We start from the raw sequence: 14,788 nt of genomic DNA, 5'->3' as shown, positions 1-14,788 counted from the left end.
GGCCGCTGTAGTTTTTGCCTTGAAGATTTGGAGGCATTATTTGTATGGAGAGAAGTGCCAGATCTTTACCGACCACAAGAGCCTCAAGTATTTCTTTACGCAGAAAGAGCTGAATATGCGTCAGAGGCGTTGGTTGGAGCTAGTGAAGGACTATGACTGTGACATTAGCTACCACCCGGGTAAAGCTAATGTAGTTGCAGATGCATTGAGCAGGAAAGTCGCAGTGATGGCTCATCTAGCGATTTCGAGGCCTCTTCAGTCTGAGATGCAGAGGTTTGATCTAGAAACTTATCCTCGAGGTAGAGTTCCTCGTCTATCTACTTTGACGATTCAGTCTTCTGTTCTAGGCCGTATTCGCAGTGGTCAGTCAGCAGATGAGCAGTTGGCAAAGTGGAAGCAGAGAGATGAGGCCAAGGGCAGTGTCTTGTATACAGTGAGCGACGACATTATGAGATACCGAGACAGGATGTGGGTTCCCAGCAGTGGTTCTATTCGAGCAGATATCTTATCAGAGGCCCACATGTTGCCGTACTCTATCCATACAGGGAGTACGAAGATGTACATATATCTGTAGTTATTGTATTGGTGGCCAGGAATGAAGAAGGACATCAGACGGTTTGTATCCGAGTGTCTGACTTGCCAGTTAGTGAAAGCGGAGCATCAGAGACCAGCAGGTTTGCTCAAGCCTCTCCCCATTCCCGAGTGGAAGTCGGAGAATGTTACCATGGACTTTGTGACCGGTTTGCCGAAGTCAGCCAGAGAATCAAATGCTATCTGGGTGATCGTTGATCGTCTTACCAAATCAGCTCACTTCTTGCCTATTAAGATGATTTTCACCATGATTTAGTATGCAGAGTGGTATATCCGAGAGATAGTCCGACTGCATGGTATCCCAGTTTCTATCGTATCTGATAGAGACCCTAGATTCACTTTCGCATTTTGGAAGAGTTTGCATTCAACAGTGGGTACGAAGTTGTTGTTTAGCACAGCTTTCCACCCTCAGACAGATGGGGAGTCAGAGCGAGTTTTTCAGGTTTTGGAGGATCTTCTCCGTGCTTGTGTCATTGATTTCTCAGGGAGTTGGGAGTCGAACTTGCCATTAGTGGAGTTCACCTATAACAACAGCTTTCAGTCGTCTATAGGAATGGCTCCGTTTGAAGCACTGTATGGCCGTAAGTGTAGATCTTCTGTTCACTGGGATGAAGTAGGGGAAAGAGCAGAATTGGGTCCGGAGATTATTCAGCAGGCTGCCGATGTAGTAGTCAAGATCCGGGATAGGATGAGGATTGCTCAGAGCCGACAGAAGAGCTATGCAGATCAGAGGGGGAGAGATCTAGAGTTTGCCGTTGGCGACCATGTTTTCTTGAAGGTAGCACCTATGAAGGGTGTCATGCGGTTCGGAAAGAAAGGAAAGCTCAGTCTGAGATTCATCGGGCCATTTGAGATCCTCAACAGAGTTGGGACGCTATCTTTTCGTGTTGCTCTTCCGCCGAATCTGGCCGGAGTACACAATGTGTGTCCACGTCACTATGCTGAGGAAGTACATGGCAAATCCTTCACATGTCCTGAACTTTGAGCCGTTGCAGCTTACCCCGAACCTGTCTTATGAAGAGAGACCAGTGCAGATCTTAGACAGACAGGAAAAGAAACTTCAGAACAAGCTGGTTAAGCGAGTGAAAGTAAAATTGCTCAACCATTCAGAGGAGGAAGCTACGTGGGAGTCTGAGCTAGAGATGAGGAGTCAGTACCCCAAGTTATTCGGTGCGTTTTAATTTCGAGGACGAAATTTATTTTAAGAGGGGGAGGGTTGTAGAACCCGTAAATTAGACTACGTATAAGCCATGCATAGTTCTAGTGTTAAATATGATTTTATTGCACGAGAATTTAAATTCTTTTTCTTTAAAGTTAATTATTTTATGAAGTTGTTTAATTGTTATCTTTTCAGTTATTTAAGTGAGGCCGGACTGGAGTTGGAGTTTTGAGATAAAATTTAATATTAAGAAAACATTCCCAAAATTTATTTTAGCTAACTAGTAAGTTAATTTAAGGTAAAAGAATGTTTAAAGAATTATTTAAGTAACATGAGGGAAGTAGGAAATAAGTTCACTTAGGCTTCATAATTACTGTGTTAATTCACTAAATTATTTAAAGGATAGATAAGGCTTTAAAGATTTAAAATACACTAACTAAGCAATATTTCACCTCCACTTAATAGCCTAATTTTGGCCACCCCATAGGTGATATAACATTTCTTTGACAACTCACCACCTTTGACTCTTTCCTTATTATTTCTTGGCATGATAACCCTTTCACTTTTAGTCACCATTAATTAATAATAAATCATTATCCTTGCCTTGTTTTGACATGAAGAATTGGTCATGCCCTAAATTATCCCTCCAAAAATCTTTTGGATATCAAACCAAGTCCTCATCTAACAAACTCAAAAAGAGCAATACTTGGTCATGCCATTTAAATCCCTTCTATATTGCAACTCCCCTTCATTTCTCCTAACCATTTACCCCTCTCCCTTGCACCGAAATTCAGAGAGAATTCAGAGTATAAAAAATTGAGAGTGAGCTAGGGAAAAATAAGAGGGAAAATCGAGTAGAAGCAAGAGAGTGAAGAACACTCTGTCTCCTCCGCGCCGCGTCGTCGTTTCGTTCGTTTTTCTTTCAAAACGAACCAAGGCATGTTTATATTTCCCTTTGCTCTTCAATCAAGCCATAATAGTATTTTAAAACATCACAATCATGATTTATTTAAGCACAAAACCGAATTACATGACCATCTTTTTTAAAAAATGAAGTGCAGATTTTTGGCCTCGCCTTTCATGCTTCACGGTTCGCTTGTTTTTGTGAGTGCAGGTGGTTGGCTCGACCCTAGGCTCCCAAGGCTGCATCTAGAAATGTACTAGGAGATGTTAGGATCATATTGGTCCATTCGTTTAAGCCCCATGCATGCTGGAAATCAGAAATGATAGCAACTCCCCAAGCATGTCCTTTTTTGCATTCGATTTTCTTTGTTGCTGTCAAAGGTTGATGTTTCTGATCTTGGCTGCCCTAGGGGCTATAGCCATGGTTAGAACATCTCCTTTTCATGTCTAAGACATGACCAAGTTGCCCCTTTGAGGCTTGGTCCATGATGGAATCAGTTTTCAAACAAAAGAAACAAGAACAGCCCTTCGACCCTTTTTAAATTCTGTACATGTCCTTTCAGTTTTGGTGGTTTGGGGTGGACCTTTGTTGGCCTCTGGCCCTTAGCCTGGTTCACACCATACCTCTGGATGTCTAGATTGTTCCATGGTCAATCAAATGGCCACTGTAATGGTCCATGACAGCAAGAACGATCGCAACAGCCCACGTACGGGTTTGGCTCTCAGTGGGAAGTTTTGGTTGATTCATGGTGTGGTTTGGATTGTGGCTGGCCTAGGGCCCTTAGCCATTGTTCAAACCATATCCTAAGATGTTGGTAAGAGGCTCTGGTCAGTGGTTCAAGCCCCAATGGTTGGTAGTCCCGAAAACGACGCAAGAAAACGAAAGCGCTGCTGCTGTATTTTGTGGACAACAAGTGGTGCGTCGGTTCAGAGGTTCGTTTGAGTTCTTGGTTGGCTTTTAGCCTGTGGCCTTGGACTGGACAGTATCTCATCATGTTAGGAAGGTCTTTTCTATGACCATTCGTGATTCGGTTAAGTTTAGAGTTCGTACGAGAATTTACGGTGCGAGGTGCCAAAATGACTCTCGAAAGAGCGTTTTTTGTTTTTGGCCTCCATTAACCAAATTTCGAATTGTACAATTTTAAAGTCATCATTTCATTATTTTAGGTGTATTTTAATCATGACTAAATGATGGTTCGGGTTGGCACGGAATCATGATTAAATACTAAGGCAGTGGGCGTAATTGTCTCATTATTGGATTCAATTACAAAGTTTGGTCAAGTTAGATCATTTGCATATTTTCGTCTTATATTTATGTCGCAGCAAGCCTGGGAATGATCCAACCCATTCGGAAATTAATACATGATATTTAATTACGTTGTTTAATTACATTGTGTGTAAAATATAAAATATTCATTTTTGAGAATTATGCAATATTGCTTGTGGCCATTTCACTATCATGAGATTATTGTATCACCCGGTGGTCACTTACCGGTTAAGTTCAGTTCCACCCAGTATAACGTGGCATTAGTCTGATCAGACGATTATTACTTCACCCGGTGGTCACTTACCGGTTCAGTTCAGTTCATGGGGCCACTTGCGTAGAACATATTCTCAACAGAAAATTATTATTACATGTTATTTTATGACCGAGCTCTACGGAGCAAACATTTCACTTACGACTTTTAGTTCAGTTATGCATGTAGTTATGATTATTCAGGATGCTATTTTCAGTTCAGTTATGCAAGTATTATAATTACTCATGACATTTTTACCTTGCATGCAATTTTATTATTTAGTTACTCGTTATTTACGATATATGCATGCTGAGTCTTTAGACTCACTAGACTTGATTGTTGTAGGTACTGATGAGGTTGGGACCGAGGGCGGGGACCAGTGAGCTAGCTTGGGTCGGCAGTAGTGGAATCTGAGGACCTCATTTTTCAGCATTTACCATTTTATGCTCAAACATTTTTATCTTTTTTGGATTATTTTAAATTGTTATTTTGCAAACAAATATTTAATTCCGCTGCTATTTCGAACATTAAACTTTATTTATCAGTTGAATTATGAATGATGTATTTTAATTACTTAAATAGAAAATTTTAAATTTTTCCGCAAATTTTCAAACACGAATTTTCAGGGCTTTATAACTAACCTCCAAGGTTGTGTCCTAGCTCACCATTGACGGAACAAGCCTCGACTCAACCTTACCTAGACCACCCTAGGACTCCCACGAACCTACTGAACCCATGAAAATCATCCCATGCAAGCCCCAGCCCCATGCAAATCGCTATTCTCCCTAAAACGTCTAAACCGAGGCCAAGCATCTACCTTCTCGATCTACAACGCTCGAAGATGGTTCCAGAACGATCTGAGCCCTTCCAAGCCTTGTCTCAGACCCACCAAGGTCTGATCTAAGCCTCCGCTGTGCCTCTGCAGTGCTGGTTGAATCCTGTACGCTATAAACCCAAAGATCGAGCCACCCCCGATGAACCCTCCTCTTGATATACACCAAGCTTCGACCCACACCGATTCTAGCCCTGTCTCCTCTATACCATGCCATGATTTGGCACTTAGCACCAACAACCGACAGCCCCCTTAAACAGCAACATGAAATCCGTGAGAAACATGCAAAGAAAGGTCAAGTTTTTAATGTCAAACAAACACAAACCATATGTACATGATAGTTCCGATGCATGCTTGTGTAAACATAAAAATAACACATAAAAGTGGCATGGATGATGAGCAAGGGAGATACATGGCGTGCCTGGTGATTTATTGTGCACAAATGCTCGAAGGAATGCACGCCCGAGAGCTTGAGTTTGAAGGAAAAGAAGAAATCCAAATTCTTTGTTGATGCACTCACGAGAAGAACGACTGACAGGAGGGGGTGGGCAGCTGAGTGGAGAGTGTGAATTAGTTTTAGGTTAAATGGTAGTTTAGGTGGTAATTATATAATAAACTAATAGATAATGGGCCCTAATTTGATAATTAAAAATATAAAAAGATAATTAAGCTCGATAAGCTTAAAAGTAGGTCCATTAAATCCAAACACACTCCCAAAAAATATTTCGTGTTGGAAAGATTTTGAAAATATTAGTCGAACCCTTAAAAAATCCCCCGATTTAATAAAATTTACGTACCGTTAAAAATAAAATCTTGTGGGTAAAAATACCCAATAAAACCCCATTCTTGAAAAATACCCTTAAAAACACCTTATATTAGTTAATAAAAATAATTTTCCTGAAAATTATCCGTTCCTCGTTCGAGCGTGAAATGCACCTAGAAACCCTAATGCATGAACTGATAAAATTTCATGAAATAAATTCTACCATGCATGAATTATGCATAAAAATAATTAAACACATAATTTAAAATAAAATCCTAGATTGCATGCATTCAGATTATGCAATTAAATTCTTGGAAATTACAAAGCTTGCGTCTCATGCATATGTGGGTCTTTGATATACGTCTCATTAGTCAAGTCTCAACATCCATTAACTCCCCTTTAAATCGCGACATAACATTTTTAATTGGATATAAATGTGTTCGTGTATGGTGTGGGTTCTAATAGCTTGTACTTCTGATAAATTCATCCTCAAATCACGTGAGTCACCAAATCAATATTTCAATGCCAGTTTGCACTCTCCTGAGTTCCATTTCCATTTGTGACCAACCAGTAAAACGATGCAATAGAATTTCATGTTTGCACAATGATGTTCTGAGGGGGTATTGCCAAAATGTGTTCAAGTGATCCAAAAAGATTGGAAGTAAACCGATCATTTTCATTATGCATTTGTCAGAATTTTTATCCGAAATTCCACAACTCTGTACATCTCCACCTTTCCAACCTAGGGATGAAATTTCATTCCCCTTTTGGCTCCCCTCACCTTACATCTCTTTTTGTCTTTATCTTATGTTTTTTTTGAATATGTGCATAATTTTCTCATGTATACTCCTTAGGATTTAAATACGTGGCATGTAAGTTCATATGGCTCAAGGAATAATTTTCAGGTTCTATGCACATTTAAGAACAAGGCTAGTCCAATTTTAGGTTCACAGAGGCTTTCTACTCGAGTGCATGCTACTGGTTAGTCACTCATTTCCACAGATATTCATTCAAGTTCTACTCGCATCTCATGTATATCTAGTTTCTCCCACAAATTTTTAAACTCAACTATCATTCATACAACTACCGGAACCCGCGGTATGTGTATGTGCATAAGGAAATTGAATATTCAAACCAAAATTATTTCTTTTACCAAATGGGGTATCAATAACGAGTAACAAGACCAATAAGCCTGCAAGTCATCAATCTAAATCATCATCGACTACCAACATAATTGCTTCACCATCAACTGACAACATACAATACACAAATGTCTAACCCCAGACCCCCTCATAATAATTGTGTGCAATGTCCCCATTGCAACAAATGACTTAAACAAACGCAAACTAAATACAAATGCATAACACAGAAAATAATGCAGTGCATATGAAATAATGAAACAAGGATGACAAAACCATAATGAAACAAAAACAGAAAAATGAAGAAGGGAAAACAGTAAACTACCTGATCAAGGCTCATCATCCTCATGTTCAGGCGGTGGTATCCCCTATTCATCCCCGTACTTCTGATATTCATATTGGAACTGGAACAGGTGAATGATTGGTGGCAGCGGTGGTATGGCCGCTGGGTTAACACCCCCTTGGATGAGCATGGTGCGCAACCCCCTAAAGCGAAATAGTCACAATGAAAGAGCAATAAACCAGACCAGCCTACAAAAAAGAAACCTTCTCTCCGTAACCAGTAATCCATAATATCAAATAAATCATCAGAGACTCCACGTAGGCAAAATGGTCATTGAAGTTTGCATTGGCGCGATCTTGATGTGCCATGAAAGCGAGGAACTCATCCATCCTATTGATAAGTGCAATTTATTGTACTTTTATTACTTGTTTTTAACTTGGAATTTTGTGATTCTTGAGCAGGTTTTATGTGATTTGTTGTTGTAATTTGGAAGCTTAGAATGAGAGTTTGGAGTAGTAAAGAAAATTGGAAAGTGCAAAAGATAAAATGGCCGAAGCATTACCGCACCCGCGGTCACTGAAGTTCGAAATTAAAAAGATTTCCCCGAATCTGCACCGCACCCGCGGTCCTTTTTCTACCGCACCCGCGGTCTTCGCAAAACAGAGTCCGGAAAATCTGTAACTTTGTAGGCTGCGCATGAAAGTCTATGAATTTGGTGTGTTGCGATGGGAGGTTTGTCTGGACTATAAAAAGACATCATTTACTTACCATCTAGGGTATTGGGGATCCAAATAAGGAGTGGAGGCTGCTGGAAATGATTGAAGACTCAAGTTCTTCTAGTTCTTGAGGAATCTTTTGCACAAATCCGGGGACGGAAACAACACTTCAAAATCTTGTTCTAAGTTCTTCTTTCTTTTATTTTTCATTTGATATGTCTTGTTTTAGAACTATGTTTTATTGTTTTGCTTGTGTTATTATGAACTAATTTTTATTTCTAGAGGAATGATGGAACAAAACTAGAAACCATGTGTTGGAACCTATGAACTAAGTTATTTAAGTTCTTCATATTGTTCATTTGTATTGTTCTAATCTTAATACTTTCAATTTGGCCATAAGTTGAAAGATTTATATGTTTACAATTTATCACTTGGAAAAGGAAAATTATAAACAAGAAAAGAGAAAAATACATCAATGGTATTTATAGAGTTTGGGAGGACCTATATTGCTATTGAAGCCTATAGAGAATCTAGTGCTTGATGTGTTATTTATTTGTAGATTGTTGATGGGAACATTGCAATCAAATTTTAGATAACCAATATCTATTTAACACTCGGGAGAGGGAGTAGATAACTATAGGATTCTTGGCTAATGAATAAGAAGGATTTTTATAACATAGCTACAAGAAATTACACATGGCGGATAGTTGAGTGAAATCGGACCTCTAGATCTTTTATTCCATTGTTATTTGCTAAAGTTTGGTATTTTATTTTATTTAAAAATCCATTTTCAATTTAGTTATTCTTGCAAACAAATCTTTTAATTGTTTTTTCTAAATAAAATCGAGAGTATTTTAATTACAAGCATTAATATACATTTATATATATACTCCTCGTGGGATCGACACTTTTACTCGAAAATACATTTTATTACAACTTGACGTAGTGCACTTACAAGCATTTAAGAAAATACGCAACACCTATCATTTTGAGACCGCCTTTGGGGTTGTGGCTGCAATCATCGCAGTGCAGCGGTGCTCGATCCACCTATATCCACCTTTCGAATGGGAAAATCAGATTGAGTCTTTGCGCTCTTCTTTTGTAAGTTCTCCACAAAAATGGCTTTCATCGGCTGTAGCCATTCCTCATCATCTCGGAAGACAACTCCCATTCTTGCACACAACACAGAGATAATAATGGGAAAATGATATGAGTTTATCCCAAACAAAAGCTTTACCATCCGTCCTTTCTGCAACATTTGTGTAAAATTTTCTCACAACAGTTGCGTTGGGTTGCTTCCCAAAATTCTCCCATCCCTTCCGAATCAAACCCACCACATGTCCTAGATTTCTATCCTCTATCTGACTACAAAAACCCCTCTCAGCTATCGGATTTCGATGGAGTTTAGCACGATCATACGATATTCTTGCAGCCTCATTCACAAAACGATTTCTGTCAAATGACAAAGACGAGGAAAAACCGAGAGTACATTTCAATTTGCTTGCTTTGTAGACTCTTTGTAGGTCAACACTAAGTCATAGGCTTGACCTCTAAATGCGTCTAATTGGTCCAATTGCATCAACTTGTGTTCATCTGCAAGAGCAAAATCAAAGTTCAGCGCTTTAGTTGCCCAGTAAGCCCTATGCTCTAACTCTAAAGGCAAATGACAAGCTTCACAAAAAAGCAGCCTATAAGGTGTAGTGCCTATAGATGTCTTAAAAGCAGTTCTATATCCCCAAAGAGCGTCATCTAACCTCAAAGACCATTATTTCGATTCACGCCCAAAACCTTCTCCAAAATTCTCTCGCTCTCGCGATTTGATATCTCAACTTGACCACTTTTTTGGGGGTGATAGGGAGGAGAGATCTTATGAGTGACACAATATTTTCCCAAAAGTTTTTCAAACAGCTTATTGCAAAAATGAGTGTCACCATCACTAATGATTGCTCGTGGTGTTCCAAATCTGTTAAAAATAATTTTCTTCAAAAATTTCAGTACCACTTGAGCATCATTAGTGGCATATGATTCCACTTCCACCCATTTGGAGACATAGTCAACCGCAAGCAAAATGTATTTTTTTGTGAAAGATGTTGGAAACGGTCCTATGAAATCTATTCCCAAAACATGAGAAACCTCACACTCGATAATATTATTCAAAGCCATTTCGTGCCGGTTAGAAATGTTACCTATGCGCTTGCATGCGCTGACATCTATCACAAGTAAGGACAAATGAATGTGCATATCTGAAAAGAGTTGGTTAATAAAAACCACATTCAAGTACCTTGGATGCCGTCCATGTTGGTCCAAAATGACCACCTACCTCGCGGTCATGACAGTGACAAAGAATCTTCCCGATCTCTTCCTCTACCACACATCTCCTTATCATGGCATCTGCACAAATTTTGAACAAGAATGGTTCCTCCCAAAAATAATATTTCACGTCCGAAAAGAAATTTTTTCTTTAGTGAAATGTTAGATTTGGTGGGTGTGAGCCTGTAACGAGAAAATTAGAGAAATCTGCATACCATGGATAATTTTGCATCACTAACACCTGTTCATCAGGAAACCAATCATCTATCTCTTCATTTTCACGTTCTTTGCTAATATGCTCAAGCATAGAAAGATGATCAGCTATCACGTTCTTTACACCCTTTTTATATTTTATCTCAAGGTTAAACTCTTGAAGAAGTAAAATCTACCTAAGCAACCGGGGTTTCACCTCTTTCGTAGCAAGTAAGTACTTAAGTGCAGAGTAATCAGTAAACACAATAACTTTTGACAAAACAAGGTATGAATGGGATTTATCAAGAGAAAATACCACTGCAAGTAATTTCTTTTCAGTTGTTGCATTATTCAGTTGCACTTCGTCTAAAGTCTTACTTGCATAGTATATGGTGTAAAATACGTTGTTCTTCCTTTGGCATAGAATAGCACCAACAATAGTATCGCTAGCTTCGCACATTACCTCAAAGGGCAAATCTCAGTCATGTGCAACCAAAACAGGAGCTGTCACCAAGCGCTCTTTTAAGTTCTCATATGCCTGCAGATATTTAGAATTGAAATCAAACGACACATCTTTCGTAAGTAGAGAAGATAGGAACTTAGCAATTTTAGAAAAATCTCTAATGAAATGCTGGTAAAAACTGACATGCCCTAGAAAGCTTTTAACTCCCTTTATTGATGTTGGTGGTGGTAAATTCTTGATGACTTCCACTTTTACCTTATCCACCTCAATCCCTTGTTCATAAATTTTGTGTCCTAGAACATTCCTTTATTGTACCATGAAATGAAACTTCTCCCAATTCAACAATAGGTTTGGCTCCTCGCACCTCATCAACACCAAGTTAAGATTTTGCAAACACTCATCAAACATAGCACCAAAAATAGAGAATTCATCCATAAATATTTCAAGAAAACTTTCAATCATATCATGGAATATAATAGTCATGCATCGTTGCAAAGTGGCAGGGCATTACAAAGACCAAAGGGCATGTGTTTGAAAGAAAAAGTGCCATAAGGACAGGTGAATGTGATTTTCTCTTGGTCTTCAGGTGCAATAGTGATCTGATTGTACCCCGAGTACCATATAGGAAACAATAAAATTCATGTCCTGCTAGTCTTTCTAACATCTGATCAATAAAAGAAAGGGGAAAGTGGTCTTTACGGGTGACATCATTCAACTTTTCATAATCAATGCACTCTCTCAACCCTGCAACAGTCCTAGTGGGAATAAATTTATTGTTCTCATTGGTGATCACAGTAATCCCACCCTTCTTAGATACACACTGAACATGACTTACCCATGCACTATCAGAAATATGATAAATAATACATGCACCAATAAGTTTGATGGTATCAGCCTTCACTACCTATTGCATCTTTCGGTTGATTCTCCTTTGAGGTTGCACGAGGGACGGATACTTCTCTTCCATCAGGATTTGTGCATGCAGATTGATGGATTTATTTCCTTGATGTCTGCCACCTTCCAGGCAAATGCCCTCTTGTGCTCTTTAAGGACCTCCAACAGTTTGTCCTCCATTGCATCTGTCAAAGCAGCATAAATAATGACAGGTAATTTGTTAGTCTCACCTAAGTACACGTACTTTAGGTGTGGAGGCATTGGTTTAAGCTCAGTGTTGGTGGTTCCTCAATGCTTGACTTTTGAGGGGTCAAGTCTCTTCGATCTCCCAAATCCTCTAATTTCATCCTCACTGGCTTCTTCCATGGATGGTTGGCATTAAAATATGCCACTATGTCATATTTTTCTTCATCCAGTTCATCATCCTTCAATTCAACAGTGAGGGTGGCTTCCAATGAATTCTTCATAGCATATTGCACAAAATTACACACAATTGAATCCAAAGAATCAACTCTAAACATATCATTAGTGTGCAGTATGTGCTTACGAGCGTTAAAGACATCGAAAGTGATTTCTTCCTCTCCCACTCTCAATCTCAACTTCCCTTCTTGTACATCAATCATGGCATTGACAGTTGCAAGGAACGGTCTCCCTAAAATTAAAGACATCTCCATATTCCTCTCAATGTCAAGCACTACAAAATCTGTAGGAAATATAAAATTTTCCACTTTCACCAGAACATCCTCTTTGAATCTTCGTGGGTACTTGACAGATCTGTCTGCTAGCTGCAAAGATCAAATCCTCGTTGGCTTTGGCTCCAATCCAAGTTTCCTTAATACAGACAAAGGCATAAGGTTAAAACTTGCACTAAGGTCATATAAAAGCTTTATGAAAAAATACAACACCAATCATGCAAGGAATAGAAAAACTCCCCGGATCCTTGAGTTTTAGTGATATTTTGTTTTGCACCAATGCCGAGCAGTTTTCAGTTAAATTTACAGTCATATGATCCTCCAACTTCCTCTTATTTGCTAAGACGTCCTTCAAAAATTTAGCATAACTAGGCATTTGTATCAAGGCATCAACAAAAGGAATATTAATGTGCAATTTCTTAAATTCTTTAAGGAACTTATCTAATTGCGCATCAATTTTAGTTTTTTTCAGTGCTACAGGATAAGGTGGAGGAATAACAATTCTAGATTGTGTAGTGGGTGCCGGTGTAGATTTAGAAGACTTACCCTTGGATGCTACAGCTGCTTCCTCTCTTTGCTCCATTTTTTTCATTATCATCTTGTTCAAGTATTTTTCCATTCCTCAATGCTACGACCTTCACTTGCTCTTTCGGATTAGTTTCAGTGTTGCTTGGCAAGGTGCCCGACTCTTTACTTGCGATCATGTTAGCCAACTGCCCATCTGATTCTCCAACTTTTATCAATGCATCCATGTTCTGTAGTCTAGTTTTCATGGATGATATAAATTTAGAAATCATTTGCTCCAAATTAGACTTTTCCACTCTTGGCTCAGGTCTATAAATCGGTTTCTTTACACTTCTGTCCTCCCTGTTGCCGACTCTGACTGTTTTGACCACCCCATGGGAATTTGGGATGTTGCCTCCATCCAAGATTATATGTGTTCAAGTATGAATCATTCCTAGGACGGTTTTGAGTCCCCACATGATTCACTGGTGCCTCGTCTTGCACGTAGAAAGGATTACTGTCTTGAAAATCCTTAGCGAAATATTCCCCTCTGCATTTATCACATAATACCTCTTGAAGGCGTATCGCCGTCCCACTCACATTCAAGATGTCTATCTTTCTATTAAGTTCTTCTAATTGTGCAGTGATAACAGAAAAATCAGTTACCTGGTAAACTCCTGCATATCTCCTCTGATTGTTTCCCTCATATTGAGAATAATAACTGCTAGCAGCCATCTCATCTAACAACTCATATCCTTCTTCAATAGTTTTTCTCAAGAGATTTTCACAGGCCACAACATCTATCATGATACGATTAGAAGATAGTAGACCATAATAAAAAGTTTGGATAACTATCCCAAGAGGCAGCACATGATGTGGGCATCTTTGCACCAAATCTTTGTAACACTTCCAGGCCTAGTAGAGTGACTTTTACTCAAATTGAGAGAAGGTGGTTATGCCCGCTCTCAACTTCATGGTCTTCGATGGAGGAAAATATTTCATGAGAAATGCCTTGGTCATATCTTCCCAAGTCATGATTGAACCTACATGCAAACAATTCAACCAAGCTTTAGCTTTGTCACGTAAAGAGAAAGGAAACAAACACAATCTAACAACATCATCAAACACTCCATTAAATTTAAAAGTATCGCAAATTTCAAGAAAGTACGCGATGTGAGTTTTTGGGTCATCTAGCGTTCTCCTAAACTGGACAATATTCTGAATCATCTGAATAGTGGCTGGTTGATCTCAAACTGGTTTGCCCTGATGGTTGGTCTCATGATGCTTGGACGTGCTCCATCAAGTGAAGGCTTGCATACTCCAGCATGGGTATGCGCCTTGGCTCTTTCACTCGTAGGTCTTCACAATGTTCTTCCTCACGCTCATTCCTTTTCATCATGTCTTTGAGCCTATGTTGTTTTCTTCATCTACGGAGGGTTCTTTCAATTTCGGGATCAAATATCTTAAGTTCAGATTCAAGAGACTTTGGCGTGAACCGAAAGGGATATCTGCAAAGAAAGTGAATATGTCAATTCACATAAAATAAAATAAAGAAAGCTAAAGCAAATAAATGAGAATAAAATTATGGATTAACAGTCCACGGCAACGGCGGCAAAAACTTGATCTTACAAAACTTGCACTTCAAAATCCTCGGTAAAAAGTCAATTAAATTCAAGCTCGATATAATTGCAAGTGCACGATGTCAAGTAATAATATAGTGTACACGAGTACGAGTATCATTCCTCCAGAGACTGTATTTCACAATTATTATTTCCAACCATTAAAATTTTAGCAACGATGATTTGAATGATTACTGACTACTAGAATGAT

This window comes from Primulina eburnea, chromosome 16 (assembly GCF_022965805.1).
Source record: "Primulina eburnea isolate SZY01 chromosome 16, ASM2296580v1, whole genome shotgun sequence".
Classification (NCBI taxonomy): Eukaryota; Viridiplantae; Streptophyta; class Magnoliopsida; order Lamiales; family Gesneriaceae; genus Primulina; species Primulina eburnea.
The sequence above is the reverse complement of the archived record's forward strand: the minus strand, read 5'-3'. Positions refer to the sequence as shown.